The 7,790-nt window shown below is 39.1% G+C and overlaps 1 pseudogene; it reads right to left on the bottom strand.

The window, feature by feature from the left end:
- Positions 1-1,082: 1,082 nt before the first annotated feature.
- LOC101714674 (translationally-controlled tumor protein-like) lies at positions 1,083-2,293 on the bottom strand (annotated as a pseudogene).
- Between the last annotated feature and the right edge of the window lie 5,497 nt (positions 2,294-7,790).

Below are 7,790 nucleotides of genomic sequence, written 5' to 3' on the forward strand. Positions count from 1 at the left end.
TTTCCCCCTAAGCAAGTCCAGGTTTTTATGGGAGGTGGTAATCCCACCAACTTACCAACCATAATGGTCCACTGTGCTTTTATTGAAAAGATTTTCTTCACTTTCCCAGTGGGCCTCAATTTTCATTGAGGAGCCTCAGAGAGGCCCTCTCTGTTACTTCTGCTGTGTCTTCTGGGGGTCATAACCATGGCCTTTATGTTCCCCCTGGCATCTCTGCTATGCAGGGCTGTCCGGCGGGGCATGGCCCCCAAGCAGCATAGTCTGATGGGTCAGCTTCTGTTGTTCTCAGGATGGGTTCTGGCCAGGCTGACCCACAGATTTTTAATTCTTATCTTGATGTATCATAATCAGTCCATTTCTTTTTGTCATTGTTCTGGCTACCAATCTCACCACCGCTTGCCAATGTAACTGTATTTACTTGCAGATTATTTGGGCACCCCTTGCATTCCATGACATCTCCCTCCACACCATGCCCAGGTTCTGCCCATGCCCTCTTACCCATACCCTGTCCACTCTGTCCTCCCACACTGCTCCATGGCCCCAGTCTTTACACCAGGATCTTGCCCCACATAGTCATGGAGCACAGGATTGCTGGCTGTGGAGTTCTCAAAGTTAGGTTATGTATCTCAGCAGTCAGTAAGTAAGAGGGTAGCAATCTGATGCTGAAAAAGCAAAAGGAAACCAAAGTACAGAGATAATCATACAGAAGGAAGAGGTTCCATCAAGTTTTTGGGGTTTTTTTGCTTCTAACTGAGTTTGTCTTTTTATTCTTTTGGTAATCTCTTCCAGGTTTAACTACTTCCACTTTAGGTGATGAAATATATAAGGCTCCATTTCAAATATTGGCACTGTTATGAGCATAGTCTTTTCCCCTTCACTGCAACTCAGAATTAAAACTTTGATTCTTGTCTTATAATCCAGTCCCAGTAGTTTCCACTGCGGAAGTTATCTGAAGACGGTCTTATGCTTTCTAGCAGTGGTCTGTGACCAGCCTCTATCTTCTCCATGAACACTACGATGGATTTAGTTTATACATATATTAAACTAAAAGGCATTCTCTCAAGTGAGTTTAAATGCACTTTATTTTTAGACAACCTACATGACGTGTTTTTTTTCCCTAAAAAAATGCCTCTGCTCCAAATAAATCACGGTCAAAATAAACGAAGCGTTCAAGATGACATCAGTCCCATTTGTCTAAAATCCCAGTGTTGTGTGGATGACAAGCAGCAGCCAGTTATGACAAGTGATAGATCCAAGGTAACTGCCAAATCCATTAACAGTTTTTCCATTTCTAAACCATCCTTAAAGAAAATCATAAATGGGGTCACACCATCCTTCACGGTAGTCCAGGAGAGCAACCATGCCATCTGGATTCATGTTTGCACCAATACAGAACTGATAGTTTTTGAAATTAGCAAGGATGTGCTTGATTTGTTCTGCAGCCCCTTTCATAAAAGGCTTTACTCTTTCTGGTCTTTGTTCTTCAAGTTTGCCTTTGATTGACTTCATATAATCTTTGATGTACTTCTTGTAGGCCTCTTTTGTGAAGCTGGTTTCCTGCAAGTGATGGTTCATGACAATATCAACACCAGTGACTACTGTGCTTTTGGTACCTTCACCCTCCGGGCCTTCAGTGGAGGCATTTCCACCAATGATCGAGTCATCAATGTTACCCTCTGTTCTACTGACCATTTTGCCCTCCACCTCCAGGCACAGCCCACCCGCGATCTCCCGGATCTTGTAAATGTCGGAGAACATCTCATCGTGGCTAATGAGGTCCCAATAGATAATCACGATAGTGGCTGAAGGGAGATGCGGCTGCACTAGCTTAGCAGGAGCCCGGAGCTCAGAGCGAGTGGGGTGCAACCAGAGCAGTGCACAGAGGGAGGGAGGAGTGGGTGGAAAAGCTGTTCCATCAAGATTAAGGGTCAGCTCCCCTGCACCCTTGAGCTATGATCAGGTTTGCCGAAGAAGAGGAGTGAGAAGGACAGTGCCTGTTACAGCACTGATTACTGTGGCCCACTATTTCCATCTACAGATCCAAAGCCACTGGGGTGGAGTGGCTCCCCTTCAGAACCCAGTATATCAGAACATCTCGACACCCCCACCCAGTGTGAGATCTGCCAGGTATAAATAGCCTACATTGATATAAATTCTAGGGGGTTATTAATAGGCCACTTTTGTGTGCATATATCTATATCTACTCTATATCTATATCTGTATCTATAATTTCCAAAGTGCATTCTCATCTGGTCTTGGTAACCTTGTGTGGCAGGTATGTTACCATCCCCATGTTATAAATGATTGAACTGAGGACCAGTGAGGAGCTGTGGTGTAGCTCACGTTTCACTGATCAATAGTGGTTAACCCAGATGCTAACTCAGGTCAATAAATCAGAGAGCACTGGAGGATGGGAAGGCAGTGGACTCAGGGAAGAAACAGGATGGGGTGGCAGAAGAAGCTGCAAAAGGTGAGGGAAAGAAAAAGGAAGAAGGAGACCCAGAAGACAAGCTTGTGTCTTTCCTTACTTTGCTGCACTGGACTCAGTTTCTCTTCATCTCTGTGCAGTTAAAACCTAGGCACAGAGAACATTGGGCCTTTTACTTCTTCAGCTAAGCAAGAATTATTAGTTACAATTTTGAAAACCTAAAAAATAATCCATACTATTTTTGAACATCTGTTCTTATAGTCCTATCATCACACAGTTCTATCTGTGTAGGGTGAACTCGAAGGGACTATAAAAAAGCTAAGCTGACAGCTGGCATCAAGTGCTGCTCCTCTTAGAAGTCCTGGGAAGCTTTCTTCCCCATAGAACAGCTGAGATCTGTTGTTTTTGTCTTCTTATCACCTATAAAATATTCTTCCATAGATTATTAAATATTGAACTGCTTCTATTCTATTCCTTCTCTTTCCTAATATTAAAACTAAAAAGAGTTTATTTTAAAAAATGGGATACATTTTAAAATTGTTAACTGTAAATTTACATTGTTTTTAGATGATAAAATATTCTCAGTTCAGTCAGGACTTAGAAAACAGGTGTTTTAGAGACTTTTTTTTTCTTCTTGCTCTTTTGTGACTTCCATGTTCAGATCATTTTTTATAAGTAGAGATAAGATAATGCTATATACAATGTAGTAAGTAGGTCTCTAAACCACCATATCAGTGGTTTTAAAGCTTTTTTGTTTTAGGATCTTGTTTTATTCTTAAATATGATCAAGAACCCAAAAAGGTCTTATCTGAATTTAAATGGATTACATTTACTAATATTCACCCATATTCACCCATAATAAAAAGTGTACAGAAAAATTTGAAATATTTATCATTAATTTTTAAACATTTAAAAAAATAACTTTATTATCAAACACACACACATAGAAAAAATTATCATTAATTTAAAATAGCAATAATAATGTTAACTGAAATGCATTTAAAAAATGAAAGTAACTGTACCAGACCAAAAGAATTTATGAGAAGAATGGTATTGTTTTTAATTTTTGCAAATGTCATATATTTAGCTTAATGGAAGACAGCTGGATTTTCAGACCTGATTCTTCATTTGGTCTGTTGTAATATCACTCATCATGCAGCCTCTGGAAAACTCCACTGTAAAACAGACAAATACCATCTTAATATTATTAAGAAAATAATTTTAACCTTGTGAAGCATCTCAGAAGGCCTTAGGAACCACTATGGGTTCTCAAGCCACAATTTGATAATTGCTACACTAAATCACCATGACAAGGCTTAAAGGAATCTGAGAGGTCATTACTAATAGGCCTGGTCCCCCCACTGCAAAAACATTCAACAGGTACATCTGTAGATTGCCTTTCCGTGACTGTGCCATTGAACATTTTGCTGTGTTTGTTTGTTTGTTTTTTAATTTCAGTCAATTACGTATCTTCTGAAGAGTTTAAGAGTTAGAAGGAAGCAATGTAATAAAGTAATTTAAAAATGACCTTATTGCACAAGGACCTGAGTTCGATTCCTGGTACAAAAAACCAAAATGCCCTTGTGGTGTTTCACAGCTCTCACCCCAGAGGAAGGGGCTTCCAGGCCACAGTTCCACCTCTCCCAGCCCAGAGGAAGGGACTTCCTGGCCACTGTTCCACCTCTCCCATCCCAGAGGAAGGGGCTTCCAGACCACAGTTCCACCTCTCCCAGCCTAGAGGAAGGGGCTTCTGGGCTGCTGTTCCACCACTCCCAGCCCACAGGAGGTGAGCCATGCAGGCACCAGCAGCACTCCCTCCCCATCCAAAGGAGAAGACATGTAAACAAGTCTCAAAACCAGACTTCCAGATCACCTACAGCAATCCCAAAGGGAAATGAGATGGAAGACTCTGATACTCAACTACCTGGACTCCCTGAACTGGCAACAAAAGAGGATCTGGAAAAAATGAAATCAGAAATAATTTCTCAGGTAACAGCAGAGATTGTGCTCATAGGGCAAGACATGATTAATAAATCTAGAGAGGACACACATAAAAAAATAGAGGAGCTGAGGAACATGATGGAATCCAAACATAGGAAACAAATGGAATCCATAAAACAGATACAAACAGATTTCCAGGAGATTAAAAGCTCCACTGAAAGTCTACACAGCAGAATGAGCCAATGTGAGGACAGAATTTCAGATATAGAAGATAAGATTGCAATTAGTGACCAGGAAAAGAAAAATTTCTTCAAAATTGTAAGGGAGCACAAGAAATCAATCCAGCAGCTGCTAGACAATGCAAAGAAGAATAACGTAAGACTGATTGGAGTCCACAAAGAAACAGGAGAGAGTGCAGATGACATAAAAAAACTCTTCACAGAAGTGATGGCAGAAAACGTTCCAAGCAGGGGAAAAGAACTTGACATACAGATAAGTGAGGCATATAGGACTACAAATAGCCTTGATCAAAAAAAAAAAAAATCTACACATAGGCATATAATTGTTAAGATTGCAGAAACCCAACAGAAGAACAAAGTTCTACAAGCAGTTAGAGAAAAGAAACAAATCACATACAAAAGAAAGCCCATCAGAATCACAGCAGACTTCTCAATGCAAACCCTCAAGGCAAGAAGAGCTTGGAGTGATGTATTCCAAGCCCTAAAGGAAAACAACTCCCAACCCAGATGGATGTACCCTGCAAAACTATCTTTCAAAATTGATGGAGAAATAAGATACTTGAATGACAAAGAGCACCTTAGGAACTTCATGAATACCAAATCAGCACTTCAAAAAAATTTAGATAATATCCTAGGAACAGACAATGAGGACCACAACCCCAGGAAGCATAGCAGAATGAACCCATCGGGCATGACAAGAAATTAAATGTAAAGGGGGAGAATCCAACAAAAAGAAAAAGTCATGACAATGATAAGTCAATATGTATCAGGTATAACCATCAAAGTTAAGGGTCTCAATTCACCAATCAAAAGAAATAGACTGGAAGAATGGGTCAAGAAGCAAGATCCAACAATATGCTGCACACAAGAAACACACTTAATTCAAAATGAAACTCATAGATTGAAAGTTAAAGGGTGGAAAACAATACTCCATGTGACAGGAATCCCCCCAAAAAGCAGGAGTAGCTATCCTCTTTGCAGATCAAGTGGATTTCAAACCAACACTGTTTAAGAGAGACAAAGAAGGACACTACATCCTTGTAAGGGAACAATCCAAGAGGAAGAGGTGACAATCATTAATATATATGCACCAAACACTAGTGTGCCCAACTATATAAAACAAATACTAATGGACATGAAAAGTCATATATGCACTAATGCAGTAGTAGTGGGGGACCTCAATATGCCACTGTCACAAATAGATAGATCAACTAGACAAAAAATAAGTAATGAAATACTAGAGCTCAATTGAACTCTTGAACAAATGTACTTAAGAGATGTTTACAGAGTGTTCCACCCCACAAAATCAGAACACACATTCTTTTCAGCTGAACACGGTCATTCTCCAAAATAGACCACATACTCACTCAGAGAACTTGTTTAAGTAAGTGCAAAGGAATTGAAGTTATCCCCTGTATATTATCAGACCATAGTGTGATGAAATTGGAGATCCATAGCAAAAGAAACCACAAAAATTACATAAACACACGGAAATTGAACAACACACTTCTGAATAACCAATGGGTCACAGAGGAAATAAAAGAAGAAATCAGACAGTTCCTTCAATTAAATGACAATGACAATGCAACATATCAGAATCTATGGGACACAATGAAAGCAGTCTTACAAGGGAAATTCATAGCAGTGAATACACGTATTAGGAAAACAGAGCCAGCCCAATTAAACATCCTGATGCTGAACCTCAAGCTTCTAGAAAACGAAGAGCAGGACAACCCCATAGCTCATACAAGGGAGGAAATTATAAAGATCAGAGCAGAAATCAATGCAATGGTGAGTAAGAGAATGATACAAAAAAATTAATGAAGCCAAGAGTTGGTTCTTCAAAAGAATCAACAAAATTGACAAACCCTTAGCCAACCTTGTCAGAAAAAGGAAAGAAAAGGCCCAAATCCGTGCAATTTGGAATGAAAAGCATGAAATTACAACATACCCAACAGAAATCCAGATGATCATCAGTACCTACTTTGAGAACCTATGCGCCTATAAGATGGAAAACACAGATGAAAAGGACAGATTCCTAGATACATATGAATTACCAAAGTTGAACGAAGAAGACCTAAAAGTTCTAAACAACCTAATATCAATCAATGAAATTAAAAATGTAATTAAAACTTATCAACTGAGAAAATCCCAGGTCCTGATGTCTTCACTGCTGAATTCTACAAGACATTTAGAGAGGAATTACTGCCCTACTATTGAAAGGGAATCAATACTCCTGAATTCATTCCTGGAAGCAAGCATCACCTTGATCCCCAAAGCAGAGAAAGACCCAACTGAAAAAGAGAACTACAGGCCAATCTCACTAATGAACATAGATGCAAAAATCCTTAATAAGATACTGGCAAATAGAATGCAGAAGATCATCAAGAAGATCATATACCCTGACAAATTGGGTTTCTTCCCAGGGATGCAGAGATGGTTTAACATATGCTAATCAATCAATGTAATACACTATACCCATAGAGCCAAGGACAAAAACCATATGATCATCTCCATAGATGCAGAAAAAGCATTTGGCAAAATCAACATGCATTTATGATAAAAAAAAAAACCCCTGCAAAAAACTGGAATAGATGGTCTCTACCTCAATCTGATAAAAGCCATTTATGAAAAACCAACAGCCAATATCATACTAAATGGTCAAAAACTGAAATCCTTCACACTAAAATCAGGACCAGGACAATGATGTCCACTATCACTATTCTTGTTCGATATAGTTTTGGAAACATTAACCATGACAATTAGACAAGAGAAAGAAATAAAAAGAATAAAGATAGGAAATGAAGAATTCAAATTGTCATCATTTGCAGATGACATGATACTCTATATAGAAGACCCTAAGAACTGCACCAAAAGTCTTCTAGACTTAATAATTAAATTCAGTAGAGTAGCTGGTTACAAGGTGAACACACAAAAATCAATAGCTTTCCTCTACATGAACAATAGACTCACCGAGACAGAAATAGGGTAAACAATTCCTTTCACAATAGCATCCAAAAAACTGAAATATCTTGGAATCAACCTAATGAAAGAAATCAAAGACCTCTTCTCTGAAAAGTATAGCACTCTGAAAAGAGAGGTTGAAGATGATATCAGAAAATGGAAAGGCATCCCCTGCTCCTGGGTAAGCAGGATCAATACAGTGAAAATGGCCATACTTC

The sequence above is a fragment of the Heterocephalus glaber genome, unplaced genomic scaffold, assembly GCF_053883595.1.
Source record: "Heterocephalus glaber isolate CG9 unplaced genomic scaffold, H.glaber_assembly_v1.0 deba00001593, whole genome shotgun sequence".
Taxonomy (NCBI): domain Eukaryota; kingdom Metazoa; phylum Chordata; class Mammalia; order Rodentia; family Bathyergidae; genus Heterocephalus; species Heterocephalus glaber.